This window comes from Nicotiana sylvestris, chromosome 11 (assembly GCF_000393655.2).
Source record: "Nicotiana sylvestris chromosome 11, ASM39365v2, whole genome shotgun sequence".
NCBI classification, from domain to species: domain Eukaryota; kingdom Viridiplantae; phylum Streptophyta; class Magnoliopsida; order Solanales; family Solanaceae; genus Nicotiana; species Nicotiana sylvestris.
In genome coordinates this window covers 153,710,560-153,733,303 of record NC_091067.1, presented here as the reverse complement: position 1 = coordinate 153,733,303, position 22,744 = coordinate 153,710,560, and positions in this window count along the sequence as shown.

Sequence of the window (22,744 nt, the reverse complement as noted above, 5' to 3'; positions counted from 1 at the left end):
GGAAAAAAAATAGCCGACGGACAATGTTTCCTAAGGCAATAGAAGTCAGTAGCATTCTTCATTGTTCTCCACTTCAAACTTGAACTTACATAGGTGAGAGTCAAGGGAATGTACCTGGGAACTGTAATGAAAATAGAGAAAAAGAGAGGAATCAGCTACTTTCAACAGCAACAAACAACAAGCCCAGCAATGATACACCACAGAAACACAGGCAGATTGCTTTGAAACCAGAAATATAAACAAATTCCCACCGATCAGCTTAACAGACTTCTAACACTTCCCAGACCCTCATAGCTGAAACCCAGAATTGGTGATGAAGCTGTGAAACTGTTTCAGATCTCCATATTTTGGTGTTTTAATTTCTGAATAACCTCAGGACTGAAATCTTGACTCGGTTTTTAACAACAATGAAAGCTCCAATTAAACTTAAGGCTCAAGGCAGAAGAATGAGAGCCCCCCCTTTCTCAAGGCATCTAATGCCCTTTTATAGGCAACCCCAAAGAGAATAAACCAAGTTCTGATTTTCTAATTAGTCCCTCTCTATTTTCACTTTGGTTCCTCTATTCTTATCTTGCTAAACAAGTAACTGCAGTGTACTTATTAAGATTTACACTTGAAACCCATTCTAGAAGGTCCTAAAGCATTCCTCTACCCATACAATACCCATACTGCCCTTCCCTATACCTTGATATTACTATTCCTATCAGAACTACCCTTTTCCATACCCAGATTACCCCTGAAAGCCTTTCAGAATCACTGACCCTACCCTTATCCTTAATAACTAAACCCAATATCCTAACCCAGTCTGAAACTAATTAAAATCAATTAACTAACAATCAGAAACCAACTAATCAGACTGACTGACTCAAATATGTTCAATTAACCAATTCAAATAAGCTAAACGGAAATAAATTGTGCTTAAGCTACCATGATTAAAATTAAAAGAACTTAAACTAATTTTTAAACCATGAAATTATAATCATTCAACCAACTAACAAACTCAGAATCAACAGTAATTAACAGAACTTAACTATCACAATTAAACCATAAAAAATTAACAGGACAATAATGAAAGAATGACTGCCAATAATATTTAATCATGCGAGTAAAAGAAGCAGTAAAAGAAAGAACAGAAAAACTCACAGAAGCAAAAGGAGGGGTTCCGGCCAGTCATAACATCTGAATCCTTTCAGATTTTTGACGCGTAACACCCCTAACCATGTGTTCTTACACGAGAACACATGGTTAAGGGTACTACGGTTCGAAATCAAAAGGATTTAGTTTTAGGGTTTGGTCAGCACATCTTAGATCTAAGATTTGGGTCGTTTTAGGGTGATTTGAAAGAGAACAACCACAGATTAGTGTTGAGGAAGGGCTGGGGGTTGTAGGGTGTGATTTTGGGCCGATTTGGACAAACTTTCACTTGGCCGGAAAACTTCAAATCAAGATTCGAAAAGTTACGGCCTTATTCGAGGCAAACCAACGGGTGTAATGGAAAGAGGAGGGTGAGAGGAGCCCATGGTGTTAGTTTAAGGGTGAACGGCGTAGTTCGCGTTCACCGCCGGCAAGGAATTTTAGGGCGGCGCGGATTAGGGTTTGGGGAGAAGGGGTGGGGTGAGGAAGACGATGTAAATGGGGGTAAGGGGGTCTAGTTTGGACACTTAAATATCTAAAACCTCGTTAGTTCCGGACCGTTGGATTGATGAGATCCAACGGTCCTGATCCAAGGGCCCTGAAACGACGCCGTTTCATTTTAAAGGGAGGGGCGGACCGGGTATGGACTTGGGCTGGACTCCCTTTTCAAAGTTTAATGCGTTTGGGCCGGAAATATTTTGTGTATTTGGCCCAAAATTCCGGATCTCAAACAAGCTCACTTCCATTGTATATTTTTCATTTTTCTTTTTGCAATTTTGTATTTTTTTGTATTTATTTTTCTGATTTTTTCAAAGATGTGAAATTAAACTAACAATTAAGCTAAAACCAATTAATGCCTAAAATTAACTTAAAACTATTTGTGATTGTTTCTCAATTAAAATAATAAAACGCTAAAGTAAACTATTCTGTCATTTTCTTCACATCCTATTCTAAAACAAGTTAATGCCTAATTAGTACTAAAGTATAAAATTAAATCCTAAATGCAAAATAAATACGTATTTTTGTATTTTGTAAAAATTAACACGCACAAAATAAAAATGCAACAATTATTGGAAGAGGACACCAAAACGCACAAAAATGGTAAAAATAAAGAAAAATTATTTTGTTTGAGATTTTGGGAATTATTCATATATAGGGCAAAAATCACGTGCTCACAGCTGCCCCTCTTTGCTCGGAAACACGAGAGGTTTCCGGGCAAAGACAAGTGAGCAAATACGAGCGATTTTTGCTCGTTCGAAAATTCCGTGTGAAGCATTTTGAAAAGCTTGACCGCATCCTGCTTCGGAGGTTGCCTACATATCCTGGGCTAAACAGGAGTCAGGTCAGTGTAGTTTAGGAGTGTCTGGTAGCTGGGACTACCAGGAACTGTGACTGCACTGCGCTTGTTGCTGTTACTGCTGCTGACCCCCTTATTACATCATGTCAAAGATAAAGAAGCTAAACTAAATATGCTCTATGAATTATAAAAATCCCATCTAAATTCTTCAAACTTGCTCTTGAACTTCCTTGTTGCCTTGTTCTTTCTCGACAAAATTCCATGTTGCTATTCCCTGGTTGACTGAGATGTTATTCCCTTTCTCCCCACTGCTGAACTTACATAAACTCAAACTTGAATGTATTCCTCAGTTATTCAGGCGGGCTCCTGACTGTCGAACTTAAAATTGAAACTACTCCTCTATTATCTAGGCGGGCTCCTGACTTCCGAACATAAAATTGAAACTACTCCTCTATTATCCAGGCGGGCTCCTGACTGTCGAACTTAAAATTGAAACTACTCCTCTATTATCCAGGCGGGATCCTGACTACTGAAATTCAAAATACGTGTCTCCGTTCTCCAGGCGGACTCTTGACTTCCCAAAACTTGAACTGTGTGCCTCCGTTCTCCAGGCGGACTCCTGATTGCTAAATTTAAACTGTATGTCTCTATTTTTCAGGCGGACTCCTGATTGCTAAAATTAAAACTGTATGTCTCTGTTCTTCATGCGGACTCCTGATTGCTAAATTTCAAAAATACATGTCTCTGTTCTCCAGGTGGACTCCTGATTGCTAAAATTAAATTGTATGTCTCTGTTTTCCAGGCGGACATCCTAACAACTTGCATTTTATCCTAAACATGCGAACTTGCAACCAGATTATATTCCCCTATGCTACTCATGATCATCTTGTATTTTAATCATGCCACACTTGCGATTTAAACTTGATTAACACCCGCTCTTCCCCCTAAAACTTGAACATAACTGACATTAGAACATTTAGACAAACCCCTAAAAGAGAATGAAATGCAATGGTTTTACAGGTTAAGGATAAGAAGAATCCAAAATCGGATGACTACTAAAATGAAGTAAAGAAAAGAAACTTATCTGACCGGAACAGCTAGCACCAATGGTCATGACATGCATTTTGGATTAATCGGCCCAATCTGTCCAAATAACCAACTTTCAATTGCCATACTTTGTTGCCCAGAACTTCCATCAATTGTTTAAATTACCCAGACCTTTCCCTAGTTTTCCTGCGATACCTCGAAACATTCTTCCACCCACAAACCTTTTGCCTTTTAACTATCTTCCAACTCACTTTTGCCTCAAGGTGCCCGCGAGGGTTTTCACCAATAAGACTCTCTTGTTTATTTTCCCTCATCTCCCGTCGCCTTACGGTGCCCGTGAGGTTTTTCACCGATAAGACTCTCTCATTTTGCTTTCGTTCTTTCTTGTTTGAACCAGAGTGTCGCCACTGATACGAATTACCGTCACCTGTTCGACCTGGCATTTCTTAAAGATTGATCAAAAGGTCTTTCTTTGGACCGTAATGTAGGCTTTTGGATGGGGTTAGAAAGAGAGGTATAAAAGGCTCAAAACGATTCGAATGGGTTCAAATTACAACTTTCGGAATCCAATTTTCATAACAATCACAATTTCTGCCCCAGTTTCTTGCTTGGGGATTTTAGGATTTTTATTTGATATGACTGAACCTCGGAGTAAGGCTACCTACGTACCCTTTCGGGATCAAGTCAAACGTAGTTCACTGTATTTAACTTTGTCGTTGTGATTTTCTTTCTTTCCTTTTTCTTTCGCTTTTCATTCTTTCTTTTCCTTTTCTTCTTTTCTTTTCTTCTCTTTCTTCTTTTTTTCCCTCTTCTTCTTTCCCTTTTTTTTCTTCTTCCTTTCCTTTTTTCTTTCCTTTCTTTTCTCTTCTTTCTTTTTCCTTTTGTTTTTCTCTTTTTTCCTTTATGTTCGGCACCTGTGTTATCTGATAGTGCCGCTGATTCCGAAAAAGGGGTATGAAAAATAACTCAGGCTCGAAGGGGGATAACAAGGGATAAGAGTGTTTGGATAGCAGGACAAAATGCCTTCATCATTTCAATCTTTAAGATATGCCAAATACAGACAGACACATTCGGAAAAATAAAGAAATCATACATAATATCTTTTGACCGCATCGGAATTGATGGCCATTTCTACACATTTTCCTTCCACATAGGTCAAATACAATGCTCCGTTAGACAACACTCTGGTTACTACAAATGGTCCCTGCCAGTTTGGGGCAAATTTTCCTTTTGCCTCAGCCCAATGTGGCAAGATCCGCCTCAGTACTAATTGCCCGACTTCAAATTTCCTTGGACGTACTTTCTTGTTGTATGCTCTTGCCATTCTTCGTTGGTACAGTTGGCCATGACACACTGATACCAACCTTTTCTCGTCGATCAAACTCAACTACTCAAGACGGCTTTTCACCCATTCATCATCATCGATCTCAGCCTCTGCAATGATTCGCAGAGATGGGATTTCCACTTCTGCAGGTATTACTGCCTCGGTACCGTATACCAATGAGTAAGGGGTCGCCCCTACCGAGGTACGCACGGTGGTGCGATATCCTAACAATGCAAAAGGCAATTTCTCGTGCCATTGTCTAGATCCTTCAACTATCTTCCGGAGTATTTTCTTTATGTTCTTATTAGCCGCTTCAACCGCACCATTTGCCTTGGGATGATACGGAGTAGAGTGCCTGTGAGCAATCTTAAACTGCTCACATGTCTCCTTCATCAAATGACTATTAAGATTAGCCCCATTATCTGTGATGATTACCTTCGGGATCCCAAACCGACAGATGATATTTGAATGCACGAAGTCGACTACAGCCTTCTTAGTCACAGACTTGAATGTCTTAGCTTCCACCCATTTGGTAAAATAATCTATAGCTACCAAGATAAACCTGTGCCCATTTGATGTTGCTAGATCAATTGCCCCGATAACATCCATGCCCCATGCAATAAAAGGCCATGGTGCGGACATCGTATGCAATTTTGATGGTAGAGAATGAATCAAATCTCCATGTACTTGGCATTGATGACACTTACGCACAAAACTGATACAGTCCCGCTCCATTGTGAGCCAATAATAACCCGCTCGGAGAATCTTCTTTGCTAGAACATACCCACTCATATGCGGTCCACAAACTCCGGAATGCACCTCAGTCATGATAGTTGTGGCCTGCCGCGCATCTATACATCTCAATAACCCGAGATATGGCGTTCTTTTGTACAGTACCCCTCCACTAAGGAAAAACCCACTTGCCAACCGTCGAATTGTTCTTTTCTGATCACCGGTGGCCTGCGTTGGATATATTCCCGCTTTGATGTACTCTTTGATATCATGGAACCACGGCTCTCCATCGATTTCCTCTTCTATCACATTACAGTAAGCATGCTGATCACGGACCTGAATCTGCAACGAATCAACATAAGCCTTATCTGGATGGTGCAACATTGATGCCAAAGTAGCCAAAGCGTCAGCAACCTCATTATGAATCCTTGGAATATGCCTAAATTCTATGGCCTGAAAACGCTGGCAAAGCTCATGCAGACACTGCCGATATGGTATAAGCTTCAAGTCCCGTGTTTCCTATTCCCCTTGAATCTGGTGTACTAGTAGGTCCGAGTCGCCCATGACCAAGACTTCCCGTACACCCATATCCACAGCTAATCTTAATCCCAATATACACGCCTCATATTCTGCCATGTTGTTTGTACAGTAGAAACGAAGTCGAGCTGTAACGAGGTAATGCTGACCTGTTTCCGAAATAAGTACTGCTCCTATTCCCACGCCCTTCATATTTGCAGCCCCATCAAAGAAAAGTTTCCATCCCGACTTCTCAGCTTGTTCCAATTAATCAATGTGCATCACCTCTTCATCAGGGAAATAGGATTTCAAAGGCTCATAATCTTCATTGACGGGGTTCTCAGCCAAGTGATCGGCTAATGCCTGTGCTTTCATGGCAGTCCGTGTCACATAGACAATGTCGAACTCTGTAAGTAAGATCTGCCACTTTGCAAGCCTTCCTGTGGGCATGGGTTTCTGGAAAATATACTTCAACGGGTCCAAGCGAGATATAAGGTAAGTGGTGTAAGATGACAAGTAATGTTTCAATTTCTGTGCCACCCAAGTTAGGGCACAACATGTCCTTTCCAGATGAGTATACTTGACCTCGTAAGATGTGAACTTCTTACTGAGATAGTAGATAGCCTGCTCCTTTCTGCCCGTAACATCATGCTGCCCCAGTACACAGCCGAATGAACTGTCCACAACTGTCAGATATAGAATCAAAGGTCTCCCTGGTTCTGGTGGGACCAGCACGGGTGGGTTTGACAAATACCTCTTTATCTTATCAAAAGCCTCCTGGCATTCATCAGTCCATTTGACCGCGGCATCTTTCTTTAACAATTTGAAAATTGGTTCACACGTTGCCGTGAGCTGAGCAATGAACCTGCTGATATAGTTCAGTCTTCCCAACAAACTCATCACCTCGGTTTTGTTTCTTGGAGGTGTCAACTCCTGAATAGCTTTGATCTTTGACGGGTCTAATTCAATACCACACCGGCTGACTATAAATCCCAACAACTTCCTAGATGGCACCCCGAAAGCACATTTCACATGATTGAGCTTAATATTGTACCTGCGAAGCCTTTGAAAGAATTTTCTCAAATCTCTGACATGGTCGGATTGCTGTCTAGACTTCACGATCACATCATCCACGTATACCTCGATTTACTTATGTATCATATCATGGAAGATGGTTGTCATGGCCCTTATATAAGTTGCCCCAGCGTTTTTCAAACCAAAGGGCATGACTCGATAACAATATGTTCCCTACGGCATGATGAATGCCGTTTTTTCTGCATCTTTCTCGTCCATTAGAATCTGATGATAACCCGCATAACAATCCACAAAAGAGCCAATATCATGTTTGGCACAATTGTCGATTAGTATATGGATGTTGGGCAATGGGAAATTATCTTTTGGACTTGCCTTGTTAAGGTCTCGATAATCGACGCACACCCTGGTCTTGCCATCTTTCTTTGGCACAGGCACGACATTAGCTAACCAAGTGGGGTACCGTGTCACCTGAATGACTTTTGCCTCAAACTGCTTGGTAATCTCTTCTTTGATTTTCACACTTATGTCTGTTTTGAACTTTCTCAACTTCTGCTTGACAAGGAGGAGTGTTGGATCAGTGGGCAATTTATGAACCACCAAATCGGTGCTTAGACCCGGCATATCATCATAAGACCATGCAAAAACGTCTTTGTACTCATGCAATACTTCAATTATCTCTTCCTTGAGTTGTGGATCCAAATGAACACTTATTTTAGTTTCCTGTACATTGTCTTGGTCCCCTAGATTAACCGCTTCTGTGTCATTTAGGTTAGGTTTGGGTTTTTCTTCAAAATGACTTAATTCTTTACTAATTTCCTCGTAAGCTTCATCATTGTTACAATCCACACCATCATCACACCCGATCTCTTGTATGATTACTTCTGAACTAGATTGGCTTTTAAAACTGGGCCGAAGATTCCTTATGCATGTCATGTCATTGATATCAGCATAAAAAGAACTGTACAAAGAAAGAAAAGAAAAGAAAATGGAAAGAGAATTAGGGACGAAGAAAATTGCATTTCATTAAACATAAAGACAACAAGGTTTTAACTCATCCAAACGGACGGAACATAGCAACTGGATTACAAACCCTGGAATAATCCAGGTGACAAAAGGAAAACAAAACCCACTACCACGACTCCCTCCGAACTGGAAGAGGAGTAGCTTCCCAATTGTTGATGTTAGCACGTGGTTCGATGTACTGTATGTCTGCTCTGCTTGACCCTTCCCCGGCCTCAACCATGTTTACTTCAGCAAAGACTTTCTCAAACACCTTATCCAAATTCCCCTTCGCCTCGATCAATGAGCCCGATATCTTTGCCAATGACTGTTTCTTGATACCCGGCCTGACGAAGGACCTGGGCAATCGAGGAATTGGTTTAGAGAGCACCCAAGCTTTCTTCTTCAACTTACGGGCCTTTCTGACATCTGCCGCTGTTGGTTTGAACCCTAACCCGAAGGTGTCCAGATTTTTGGGCAAAGACACAGGTTGAGTAATGCCCTGTAGTTCAACCCCCAAACCCTTCCCGGGCACGAACCCGTTATTCAACATTTCTGACACTACCATGACGGTCGCAGCTGGCACCCGGGGACATGGCATGCTTTTACCCTCAGGCACCCTGCTTACCGGAACTGTGTCGAGGATCTGATACACCCATGGACCCTTATCATCTTCGGTTTCTATAAAGGGTACAATGGCATCATTTATGGCGCATGTGGGATCTTCCCCATGTAACACAATTTCTTGTCTGTCCCACTCAAATTTGATCATTTGGTGCAGTGTGGAGGGCACGGCTTTTGCTGCATAAATCCATGGTCGACCCAACAGAAGATTATAAGACACTGCAGCATCCAACACTTGAAATTCCATCGTGAACTCGACTGGACCAATAGTCAATTCGAGTACAATATCCCCTACCGTGTTTGTTCCCCCTCCGTCGAACCCTCGAACACAAATGTTATTTTTGCGGATCCTATCCTCATCAATCTTTAACTTGTTCAATGTGGATAACGTGCAAATATTAACGATTGACCCATTATCGATTAGTGCCCGAGTAACCATTGAACCTTCACATTTAACCGTCAAATAGAGAGCCTTGTTGTGTTCTGTGCCTTCCATAGGCAATTCATCATCAGAAAATGTTACCCTATTCACTTCAAAGATCTTGTTGGCAATTGTCTCCAAATGGTTCACTGAAATTTTGTCAGGCACATGAGCCTCATTCAATATCTTCATTAAATCTCGGCAGTGCTCCTCAGAGTGAATTAATAACGACAACAGCGAGATTTGGGCCGGTGTTTTTCTCAGTTGTTCAACAATGAAATAATCTTGTCCTTTTATCTTTTTCAGAAACTCTTCTGCCTCTTCTTCCGTTACAACCTTTTTAACTGGCACTGGATTGTCTTTTGCGCCCTTAGCCTTTCTCAACTCCTCGGGAGCGAAACAACGTCCCGACCGGGTTAGTCCTTGTGCTTCACAACTTTCTTCCCCGATTTCCTTTCCTTTGCATGTCACCACTACCTTGTCATATTTCCACGGTAAGGCTTTGCGATCAACCATGGGTAGCTGGACTACCGGTTTTATAACAACCGGTTCTACATAAGCTCCCTTCACGACCACCACGGGCGCTGATACTGACCCTGGTACCACTATCTTGACTGGCTCCTGCTTTTTCTCAGACACAAACGGTCCCTTCCCCATTACTAACACTGGCTTGTCTTTTATTGCTTTTAACTGAACCACTGGCCTTGCACTCATTGTCTTTTCTTTGGTTTCCGTAGAATGAATCACCATAACCACCTGCGAAGGTTTCTTAGGCTCTGCCCCCTTATGTATCAGTTCAATCATGTTGGCCTCATAATGCGCTGGTAACAGATTTTGATTGATGTTTGGGGCCTCTGGAGCCTGTACCTCAATACGGCGATTATTAATGAGCTCTTGGATTGCATTTTTCAATTTCCAACACTTTTCAGTGTCGTGCCCCGGCATCCCTAAGCAATACTCGCAACTAACAAAGTGGTCCAGGTTTCTGGGAAGAGGATTTGGTGCTTTGGATTCAACTAGGGTCAGCATCCCCAACTGTTTCAATCTGTGGAAAAGAGAAGTGTAAGATTCTCCCAGCAGAGTAAATGTTTTTCTGTTTGGGGCCTTCTCATTTCTAAAAGCTTGGTTTGGGCGGAAGTTGGTTCCTGGTCTGTTAGCCCTGGGCGGTGGATAGGTGTTTTGTGGGGGTGGATGTGTGTTTTGGGGGTTCGGTGCACGCCATTGTGAGTGCACCGGGGGCTGAGTGTAGGTCTGGGCATGGTGGATAGAAAAGTGTGGTTCTGGTGGTGGATAATAGTGCTGCGGTGGGCCATATGGGGTATATTGATAGTTTGGGTGGTGGGGTATGGGTTGGTTGTAGTAGGGTGGGTGGTTATTGTGCCTGGACCAAACATTAGCTTCAACTGCAGCAACTTCCTCTTTTTTCTTTTTCCCCAGCACACCACCAGTGCCGCTTTGGATGGCATGGGTGGTTGCTTTCAACGCCGAGTAGCTCAAGATTTTGTTATATTTGAACCCTTCTTCAATCATGGCTCCCATCTTTACCACTTCATTAAACGACTTTCCGACTGATGTCACTAGATGACCGAAATAGGTAGGTTCCAATGTTTGCAAGAAATAATCTACCATCTCACTTTCCCTCATGGGAGGGTCAACCCTTGCAGCTTGTTCCCTCCAGCGGAAACCAAACTCTCTAAAACTTTCCCCAGGCTTCTTTTCTAGTTTCAACAATGATAGACGATCAGGGACTATCTCAAGGTTATATTGAAAATGGCCAATGAATGCCTGGGCCAAATCATCCCATGTATACCATCGGCCGGGGTCTTGCCTCGTGTACCATTCTAGTGCTGACCCGCTCAGGCTTTGGCCGAAATATGCTATCAAAAACTCATCCTGTCCCCCGGCACCTCTCATTTTGCTACAGAAACCACGCAGATGGGCTACTGGATCACCGTGTCCCTCATACAAGTCAAATTTCGGCATTTTAAACCCCGCAGGCAACTGTACATCAGGAAAAGGGCACAAATCTTTGTATGCGATGCTAACTTGGTTCCCTAAACCATGCATGTTCCTGAAGGATTGCTCCAGGCTTTTGACTTTACGAATCACCTCCTCTTGCTCCGCATTCTTAACCGGTTTCTCAACTTCTCCCGGGATTTCAAAATGGGGAGAGTAGGTATATGGCTCAGGTGCTTTAAAAGTGGGTTGGGGGGTAATATTGGGTGTCGTGAGCTTGGAATAGCGGCTCACTGGATGATCTATGTAGTGGAGCTGGGGGAGGTGCCACAAAGACGGGAACCATGGGTGGTGGAGGGTTCTGTTTAGAGGGTGGAGCTGGGGGAGCGTATGATGTAGTACCATAACCCTGGGCCTGATAAGGGAAAGCTGAAGATGCGTGGGGAGTGGTAGGCTCTTGAGCTTGAGCCAGGGGTGGGATGTAAGATGGGTTAGCAGGATATAGTGGTGCCGGATGTCCTTGAGACCATGCCCGATGCATTTCAGCCATTTGTGCCTTTAATTTCCTCATCTCTTCTTTCATAGCACCCACATCTGTTACCTCAACCTCATTCGAAGGGTCTACGATGCTGATTTCCGAATCCTGCCCTGTCATTTTTACTTGATCTTTCGACCGAGTGTTGTATGGATGAGTTTCCAGAATTGCCAATCAACTAACCACCTGCCTGGACTCACACATTTAGACAAACACTTTGTTAGCGATTAGGTCTTAACAGATTTAATAACCACACGTTGGCGTGAATGCACTTATACAGTTAATCCTTTTTATTATGCGTTTGCTCGATTGCATGCGTCATCCCGGTCATTTCATTCCTTGTTTCGTTTTTATTCTCTTCGCTTTATCCCTCTCTTATGCTTTTTCTTTTCTCTCTCTTGTTTTTTCGCTTTTTCTTTCTTCCCCTTTTGTTTTTCCGCTCTTTTTCTTTCCTCCTCTTTTTGTTTTTCCACTCTTTCTTTCTTTCTCTCCTTTTCGGTTTTCCTTCTATTTTCACTTTCATTCTTTTCCTTTTGGTTATGGTCGAATCCTATCGAGATTGCCTACTTATCGTGACCCCGCACGAATCAGACCAAGCGTAGTTCGTGGAAATAATTGTAAAAACAAGGGTGGAAATAAAATGCTCAATTTCATTAATAAACAGACTCTTACAAACTCGACATTTTTTGTTTTGGAAAGAAACTAACAAACGCAATCTGACATCAAACCAAAAACTCTAAACCTGCAAACACACTCAATTCAGAAAGGTAACGGGCGTGCAAAAGACTGACTCGAAATGGTAAACACTTACAGACACGGACTATGCATATTCTAGTGCTTCAAACTTAGGTATCCGCGGGGCGTCGTTCGGCCTCGCCGCGGGTCTAGGATCCAAATCCCTTTCAAGCTGCTCTAACTCATTCATGGTTCGCTTCACATAGATCATCACTGCTGAGATAAAAGTAGTACGGGTCATGTCTTCACAAACCCGGCATCTCCTGACAATAGCATGAGCAATGGCTCTAATCCTGTCTTTTGTTTGCTTCTTTTCTATGAGCAAGCGTCTTATCTGATCGCTGCACGTCTTTAAAGCTCGGGAGTCTTGCAAGTGCTGGTCTTGCAGCTGTTGCACTTCTGCCTCCATTTGGGCTAACAAGTTGTAACAATGTCCGCTCTCAGTTTCGAAGTCTCTAGCCTGCCTAACCGCTCTACCTTCAAGGGCAACTACTTTTCTCTTTAAATTGGCAACAATTTTCTCATGGTCCCTCTTCAACTGATTCAAGTATTGGCGACGCTCTTCGGTTCTTGTCGCCCATTGTGCTTTGAGTTCTGCCATGACATTTTCAGCTTTTCCTAGCTCATCCCGCCATTCTCTGACTTCGCTTTCCAATCTTTTTACCAATTGTTCATCGGATCGGCTCCTCGGTTGCTTATCGATGGTTATCTTCAACTGTCGGACTTGGGCCTTAAGAGCGTCATTTTCTCTGGCTAGTCTATTCTTTTCACCTTGATCCTCGGCAACCTGTACACTGTTCTCGAATTTCAGACTCTCGACTTGTTGCTTTAATTTACCAATCTCAACTCGATAGCTTTCTTCCTTTGCTAACCAATCCCACTGCTCTTGGGACGACTTGGCGAAATCTTCGAGATGAGGTCTTTTAGCCGGTCTCCCATATGCCACGTCACCTCTGAACCATTCGTGATACCCTGGAGCAATTTCCCCTTTGACCCTATCAGACACACAAGTGTTTGCCATCAGATATTGACACTCACTCCAAATTTGACGAACCTCTTCCTCGGGGAATCGACCGTCAGGACTAATTTCGACCACTTGGGTACTCAAATCTTCATCTCTCGGTATTACTTGATATCTACCGAGTTGCCTCAGAACCCGATATGGTGCATAAGGTTGTATGCTTTTGAGTCCCATTAACAAAAAATGCGGTCGGGCTGCTGGCATATATATGACTTCCTCGACAGACAACCATCCAAGCACCCACTGTATCTGGCTAGCCTTGAGGTTCCGAAATAATAATGCCCAAGCCGTGACTCCTTCAGGTAGACTAGTCCCTTTGATTCTCGTACAAAATTCCCCTATACAAGTTTTCTCAGCCGAACCATAACTCAATATCTTAGAGCGCGGGCACAAATGCTCAATCATCCACATCTGTAACAATAAGTTACATCCCTCAAAAAATTTGCCCCCAGCATTGCACGCAGTGAGAGCTCTGAAGATATCAGCCACAATCATAGGTGCTAAAGTGCTTTTCCCCATGGTTTGAAAGGTACTGACGATGCCTGCTACTTTCAAATCAATATTACCATCTTTCCTTGGGAATATTACGAGACCCAAAAAAAGCTATCATAAACGCCACTCGTCTGTGGTCCTCCCATTTTTGTCGGCTATTTCTGCTGCACAGCTTAAAGCCTGGATTATTGAACCCGCACACATGACCATATCTATCATACATGAAGCGGAAACTGCAGAAACCCTTTGCAAAATCTGGATGATGAACTGTTCGGGGTATTTTCAAGGAATCCAGGAATCGGTGTATGGTAATGGCCCTAGGAGCAATCAAGTATTTAAATCTCAATGGAGCTTGGTCACTTCCAATGTACCCCGCTATTTCTTCCAACGTTGGGGTGAGTTCGAAGTCTGAAAAATGAAACACATTATGTACCGCATCCCAATGGGCGACCAGTGCCCTGATGATATCCCCCCGAGGCTGAATGTTTAATAAATCCGGAAGGTCTTTCAAATATTTTCTCACTTCGTCTTGCCCTTCGTTACCCAAATCATTCCACCACAATTGCAGCTCAAAAGGGATTTTGGTCATTATTGAAAAAGGCTCATTTATCATCGTGCTCATCCTACACATTTATTAAAGCGTTTAAGCAAAAAAAAGAAAAACTTTTATTTAACTGCAAAAAAAACTATCTATATTATCGACTCAAAATTACCTCTATTATTTCACATGAAGAACTCAATTCTCAATTCTAAAATTTTTCTTTTTTATTTATATAAAAGACCCGATATTGTGACACGGCCTTTCAATGCCTCGAGGGTGAAAATTTTAAGGCTGTGAGGGTCAAAAATCAAAATACGACCAAAGGTGGCTGCTTATGCAAAGTTAGCCCTCCGGCGCCCCGTTTGGGAACATTTTGCTATTTTTGACAAAAACAGCATCATCTGGTTTATTTATGACAAAAATAAAAAAAATTAATATTTTTGGTTATTTTGCAAAGGGGAGGTTGGACCCGATGAGGGTTGCCTACGTATCTCACGCCCTGTGAGAATCAAACCATGCGTAGTTCGGGCCAATTGACCGGACTATTTTAAAAACATGACTCTTTCCATTTATTTTTTGGCATTTCATAAGCAAATAAAAACTATTTTTAGAAACGAGACTCTTTTTTTTTCTTTTTTTTTCAACATATAATAAAACAACCTATTTTCCCAAACTAAAATAACCGACTCTTTTTCTTCTTTTTTTATTTTCCACAAATAATGAAACAACTTATGTTTTTCAAACTAAAACAAAAACCTTTCTTGTCCTTTTCTTTATCAACAAACAACTTTCCAAAAATAAAATACTCCTTTTTCTATTTTTTCTTTGCCCCTTTTTTAGTAAAACAAAATAAAATATTTTCTTTTTTTTTCAAAATTCCGGCAGAGTTTCGCCAGTATTTGGTCATTGATTTTTATTTCTAAAATAATCAATTAACTCCCTAACTGATATATATTTTTTTTCTTTTTTTTTTCTTCAATTTTCCAACATTCCCGAGATTCAGAGATCGGTCAACATGCAAGTTCGAAACAAATATATCTACGGAGCAAGTAGGATGCATCAGAATGGTCTTTTCATTTCAGGTTGCTAGTCCTAGACGGACCCAACCCCTGTGTTGAGTCCCCTAAGTCAATGCAAAGTGATGCAAATAAGCGTTCATACTAGGGATTCGGCATAAGGTCATGTTATTCTATATTCAAAACCTGGGTCAGCGTACTAGACTGTGTACCCGAGCGGACAACTCGAGTCGAGGAGGAGGCAACTTACCGGGAACCAAAAGGTCATCCGGCTTCGTAACTTGTCCGACCTCTTTCTTATTTCAGGGTATGACACTAACAGAATAGGGAGTCTCAACCAGTAAGCACATCCCCGGAGGTGAAGAGAGAAGGGTGTCGGCACAGTTTATATACAGTTCAGACAATATCAAAGCGGTAACATTTAGCACATTCAGCATAAAACATATAGGAAAATCAGATATAATTAAATACAACAATATATCTAAGCTCGAATTATGAACCCTGAACCAGAGATTCTGGGTTCGGTCCCCAGCAGAGTCGCTAGAGCTGTCACACCTCCTTTTTCACTACATTCGTAAGGGCGTAAAGGAGTTTTTCCATTTAAAGGACAATCGGAGCGGGATTTAATTATTAATTATTCAGAGTCGCCACTTGGGAGATTAATAGTGTCCCAAGTCACCGGTTGAATCCCGAACCGAGGAAATTTATGACTCTCTTAACAGTTCGCGAACCAGAAATCCGAGTAAGGAATTCTGTTAACTCAGGAGAAGGTGTTAGGCATTCCCGAGTTCCGTGGTTCTAGCACGGTCGCTTAACTGTTGTATTTGATTTTATCTGATTTTAATACATGTTAACTTAAGTGATTCTATTCGTAAACCGCTTTTTATCATTATTTATTTTAAAAGAATTGCGACGTCGTGAAAACACATTTCAAACCACGTCACAATCAATGCACCCATGGTCGTCAACACATTTCGACTTCATCGAGATTTGGATTTGGGTCGCATCAATAAGCACCGGAGTTTAAGGAAGTAATTTAATTAAATCGCGCCTAAAGGTTCTCACGTAATATTATTCTGGGGAAGACCGTGGAGTTCGCTAAATGGCCATCCCAAATTCTAATCATTTTTAATAGCCATTTATTGAGGGCCCCACATTTATTTATTTCTGTTCGGTGAGGCTTGTCTCATTTTATGAACCTATTTTTCGATCATTATTTATTTTATAAGGATTACGATGTCGCAAAAACGCGTTTCGAACCATGTCGCAATCAATGCACCTGTGATTGTCTACACGTTTTGGTTTCATCGAGATTTGGATTTGGGTCGCATCAATGCGCACCCGAGTTTAAGAAGGTAATTTATTTAAGAGCGTGCTTAAAGATTCTAACGTATTGTTATTTTGGGAAAGGCAGTGAAATTCACTAAACATCCTTTCCAAGTCTACGCAATGGAATAATTGTGTCGTTAACTACTTGAGGATTCTAATTGATTAGGCCTACAACTCGTTGAGCTTGAAGTGGAATATCCGGGCAGAAATGCCGAGTAAATGGGCCCTGAGCTCACAAAGCCCAATCCAGCCATTGCACAGGCTGTGGGCGCAGGCCCTTAGTGCATTTTTGCGTCGGGCCTAAAGCAAGCCCAAAATTTGGCTTGCACTCGGGCGGCCCAGAGATCGAATCATTGGGCTCCCTTTAATTTCCAACCTTTTGGACTACCTACTAAAATGCCAGGCCCCAAAATTGGCCCAATCTGAGGCTGTTTAAATATGTGATTCAGACCAACCCAAATTTAAAATCGACCAATGCGTACAGACTCCGAATCTACTGCAACTTTTGCAGATTTAATTTCAGCGTATTGTGAAACTTAAGCAGATAGAAAATTACAATTGTATAAACATGAAATGCTCAATTTACACAACCCCCACCCTGGAATATGAACCTGAATACCCAACTGTCCACTTACTAATTAAAACAATCAAAATCATGTTGGACGATTCATCAGTCTCAGTTATACAACTCAGTTATTGGCTCGAATCAACACCAATTAAATCAACTACTAACAGTCAGACAATTTACACAAATTAAACTATGGAAAAAAAAATAGCTGACGGACAATGTTTCCTAAGGCAATAGAAGTCAGTAGCATTCTTCATTGTTCTCCACTTCAAACTTGAACTTACATAGGTGAGAGTCAAGGGAATGTACCTGGGAACTGTAATGAAAATAGAGAAAAAGAGAGGAATCAGCTACTTTCAATAGCAACAAACAACAAGCCCAGCAATGATACACCACAGAAACACAGGTAGATTGTTTTGAAACCAGAAATATAAACAAATTCCCACCGATCAGCTTAACAGACTTCTAACACTTCCCAAACCCTCACAACTGAAACCCAGAATTGGTGATGAAGCTGTGAAACTGTTTCAGATCTCCATATTTTGGTGTTTTAATTTCTGAATAACCTCAGCACTGAAATCTTGACTCGGTTTTTAACAACAATGAAAGCTCCAATTAAACTTAAGGCTCAAGGAAGAAGAATGAGAGCCCCCCCCCCCTTTCTCAAGGCATCTAATGCCCTTTTATAGGCAACCACAAAGAGAATAAACCAAGTTCTGATTTTCTAATTAGTCCCTCACTATTTTCACTTTGGTCCCTTTATTCTTATCTTGCTAAACAAGTAACTGCAGTGTACTTATTAAGATTTACACTTGAAACCCATTCTAGAAAGTCCTAAAGCATTCCTCTACCCATACAATACCCATACTGCCCTTCCCTATACCTTGATATTACTATTCCTATCAGAACTACCCTTTTCCATACCCAGATTACCCCTGAAAGCCTTTCAGAATCACTGACCCTACCCTTATCCTTAATAACTAAACCCAATATCCTAACCCAGTCTGAAACTAATTAAAATCAATTAACTAACAATCAGAAACCAACTAAAATTAATCACCTAACAATCAGAAACCAACTAATCAGACTGACTGACTCAAATATGTTCAATTAACCAATTCAAATAAACTAAACGGAAATAAACTGTGCTTAAGCTACCATGATTAACATTAAAAGAACTTAAACTAATTATTAAACCATGAAATTATAATCACTCAACCAACTAACAAACTCAGAATCAACAGTAATTAACAGAACTTAACTATCACAATTAAACCATAAAAAATTAACAGGACAATAATGAAACAATGACTGCCAATAATATTTAATCATGCGAGTAAAAGAAGCAGTAAAAGAAAGAACAGAAAAACTCACAGAAGCAAAAGGAGGGGTTCCGGCCAGTCATAACATCTGAATCCTTTCAGATTTTTGCTGCGTAACACCCCTAACCATGTGTTCTTACACGAGAACACATGGTTAAGGGTACTACGGTTTGAAATCAAAAGGATTTAGTTTTAGGGTTTGGTCAGCACATCTTAGATCTAAGATTTGGGTCGTTTCAGGGTGATTTGAAAGAGAACAACCACAGATTAGTGTTGAGGAAGGGCTGTGGGTTGTAGGGTGTGATTTTGGGCCGATTTGGACAAACTTTCACTTGGCCGGAAAACTTCAAATCAAGATTCGAAGAGTTCCGGCCTTATTCGAGGCAAACCAACGGGTGTAATGGAAAGAGGAGGGTGAGGGGAGTCTATGGTGTTAGTTTAAGGGTGAACGGCGTAGTTCGCGTTCACCGCCGGCAAGGAATTTTAGGGCGGCGCGGATTAGGGTTTGGGGAGAAGGGGTGGGGTGAGGAAGACGATGTAAATGGGGGTAGGGGGTCTGGTTTGGACACTTAAATATCTAAAACCTCGTTAGTTCCGGACCGTTGGATTGATGAGATCCAATGGTCCTGATCCAATGGCCCTGAAACGACGCCGTTTCATTTTAAAGGGAGGGGCGGACCGGGTATGGACTTGGGTTGGACTCCCTTTTCAAAGTTTAATGCGTTTGGGCCGGAAATATTTTGTGTATTTGGCCCAAAATTCCGGATCTCTAACAAGCTCACTTCCATTGTATATTTTTCATTTTTCTTTTTGCAATTTTGTATTTTTTTTGTATTTATTTTTCTGATTTTTTCAAAGATGTGAAATTAAACTAACAATTAGGCTAAAACCAATTAATGCCTAAAATTAACTTAAAAACTATTTGCGACTGTTCTCAATTAAAATAATAAAATGCTAAAGTAAACTATTTCTGTCATTTTCTTCACATCCTATTCTAAAACAAGTTAATGCCTAATTAGTACTAAAGTATAAAATTAAATCCTAAATGCAAAATAAATATGTATTTTTGTATTTTGTAAAAATTAACACACACAAAATAAAAATGCAACAATTATCGGAAGATGACACCAAAACGCAAAAAATGGTAAAAATAAAGAAAAATTATTTTGTTTGGGATTTTGGGAATTATTCATATATAGGGCAAAAATCACGTACTCACATATGATAAAGTCCTTCTTTTTTAAAAAAAATCCTTCTTTTTGTCAGGATTTGCTATTTGAGGAATGACAACCGAAGTGGCTACTGCCCTTCGAGCCTCTTCTGGTACTTCTCTTTCTGTGGAGAGAACTCAAGCTAGGCTGTCAAAGAGGAAAGTTGTAGAAGAAGATTCTGAGGATGATGAAGATGAAGACACCTCTTTGATAGCTGGACCAAGAGCCAGGAGACGCATAGTTTCCGAGAATGAAGTTGAAGTTATCCCTGTCTGTGCCTCTCTTACTGAACCTGTTCACATTCCCTCTGAAGATGAAACCACTCCGAGGGACACCAACGAATCTATTCATCGTCTCTTCGTTGGTGGTTTTGAAAATGGAGAACTAGGTCCAGTTTTAGATGAAGTTCCTCTTTCTTCCTCTGTTCCCATTCCTTCTTCTCCTGCTTCTTTACATACTTCTACTCCCTTACCTGCTTCGAGTCCTATGACTCCTGTTATTTTCACTTCTTCTACCACTCTTCCTTCTATAGCTCCCCCTTCCTCTGTTCAATATGCAGAGGAGGGTTCTAGTAGCAGAAGCTTGGCTATGAGGAGCGTTACGCTTGAAGTTCCTGCTAACAATAGCTTTTTAAGGAAGTCTGGTGGAGCAGATGACTGGCTTAGGCCTTTGATTGGAGATATTGAGAAGAAGATGATGGACAGCCATAGCTGCTTAACTTTGATGAATGACATTGTTCATTCTACTTTGAAGGTATTATTCCTTCACTTACTAACAAGTTTTTTTTTAAAAAAAATAATCTTATTTCTATGAATTGCCACTGCAGGCTAACCTCATTGGTACAGAATTGATGGGAAGAATTTTCCTTCTAGAAAAGAAAGCTCGTGAGTCTGAAAAGTCTATCCACGAGGCTGAGGAAATAGCCAGGGGAGCACAGCTAGAAGCAACCAATTGGAAAGAGCAGTTTGAGAATGCTCAGGGAACTATAGAAGAATTGCTAGAGAGTAGAAATCTCCTGGAGCAACAAAAGCAAGGTCTGACTTCTGAGCTAGCAGTTGCCAAGGCTTCTTCAAGCCAATTTGAGAAAGATAAGAAGCGCCTTGAGTGTTCATTTTCAGAACAACTATCAAATTGTAGTGAAGAGATCAGAGAACTTAAGGTACTCTTGGCCAAGAAATAAGAGTATGCAGGGGAGTTAGTGCAAAGCTTGATTCAAGCTCAAGCTGATTTAAAAATCTCTTCTGATAAGGTACGTACCTTAGAGAGTTCTCATGCCTCCCTTGAAGCATCCTTTGAATCCTCTTTAGCTGAAAATCAAGTGTTAAAGAATGATCTTGCTATGTGGGAAAGGGAGTATGAACTTCTTGAGGAGAATTTTAACATAGAGGTGAGTTGGGCTTTTCTAAACTCTCGTCGTGATGCTTTAATAGAGGCCAGTCAAGAAAACTTTGATTTAAACTCAGAGTTGGCCAAAGTTTTAGAGACCATTGAGAGAACCCAACAACTACTTGACTTTCCCTCTCCGTCAATTGAAGCTCCCGTGGCTGAAGAACCTTTAAATGAAGAAGCCGTTGCTATGGCAGTTGAAGTTGAAAATGTTGCAATTCCAGCTTCAAAAGGTGAAACTTCTATGACTCAGTCTGTGGAAGTTGAAGCTTCCATGACTCTTGCTTCTCTCGTTGATCCTAACATTTCAAGCTCAGCTGAAACCGTTCCTGTTGCTGCTTCTTCAGAAGTTGCCACCGTGCCTGTGGCTGAAAGTGAAATTAATATTGCAACTTCTGATGTGCTAACCCCTTCAATTGGATGATGGTTTTATCCCTTAGTTTTTAAGGGATTTTTTGGTGAAAGTCCCCAGTTATCATAATGGGGCACTTGTATAAACTTTTATTGACTAAGTTTCTACTTAGTCTTTTTAATTATATTAAGAAGTTTTGTTAGTACTTCAATGTGTTCTATTCTTGCCTTTTCCTTACTTATTTAGGACCTATAGAATAGTTTAGCATTTTTATCCTTTGAAAATGCTTTGTGATTCTTCTCATGACTTATTAACATGAGGTTTATAAAAGAGGGCCCTTTTATTTTATCGACACTTAATGAAGAAGACGTCTCAACTTTATAATGGTGTTATAATACGATGAAAGTAATAAGAATACACATGTTTTGTATGAAACAACTTTGACAAGTTTTTATTCATGAAACTTTAACAAGTTTTTTGACTATTACATGTATTAAAATACATCTATAACTTTCTCGTAACTATTTTTCTTGTAACAGATTTTTTTCATAACATAAATAAACAAGGTTTTTCTTCATAACCTGTTTTAGTACATAGTCATGACCCTATCTTTATATATTAGGAAGGGTTTGAGAGGTGACTTCGTTTATGAGTTTGAGAGATGACTCTGTTGTTCTCATGGGAAAAACATTATGATGCATGTCTTGTGTTTGTTGAACACGATGATGAAGAATGTCTTATTCTCATGAATGCTGAAGACTTCGTAACTTTTTCTCAACACTTGTCTCTTTGTGGCCGACTTTTGTTCGATATTCATATCTGTTTTTCTACACATATCTGTGTATAATATGTAGTCCCCCAAGTGTTTGAGCGGTGAAGTAGGAAGCCTCGAGCACTTGTTTATTTCTTTTAATTTGGTCATTTTCCTGAAACAGAAAAATATACGGGACTCGGAGGTGCGATTGTAGATGAAGACTGCCTAACTTGTGTGTATTTCTATCAGATTAATTGTAACCCTGGGCTGGGAATTTTAGAATACTCCATTTTGCCTTGCAGGTCGTGACTTATCATTTGGCACGAGTTAGGGTTTTTGCCTAGCATCTAAAATCGTTAGTAAAACATTAATAATTCAAAAGAAAAAATTTTAACAT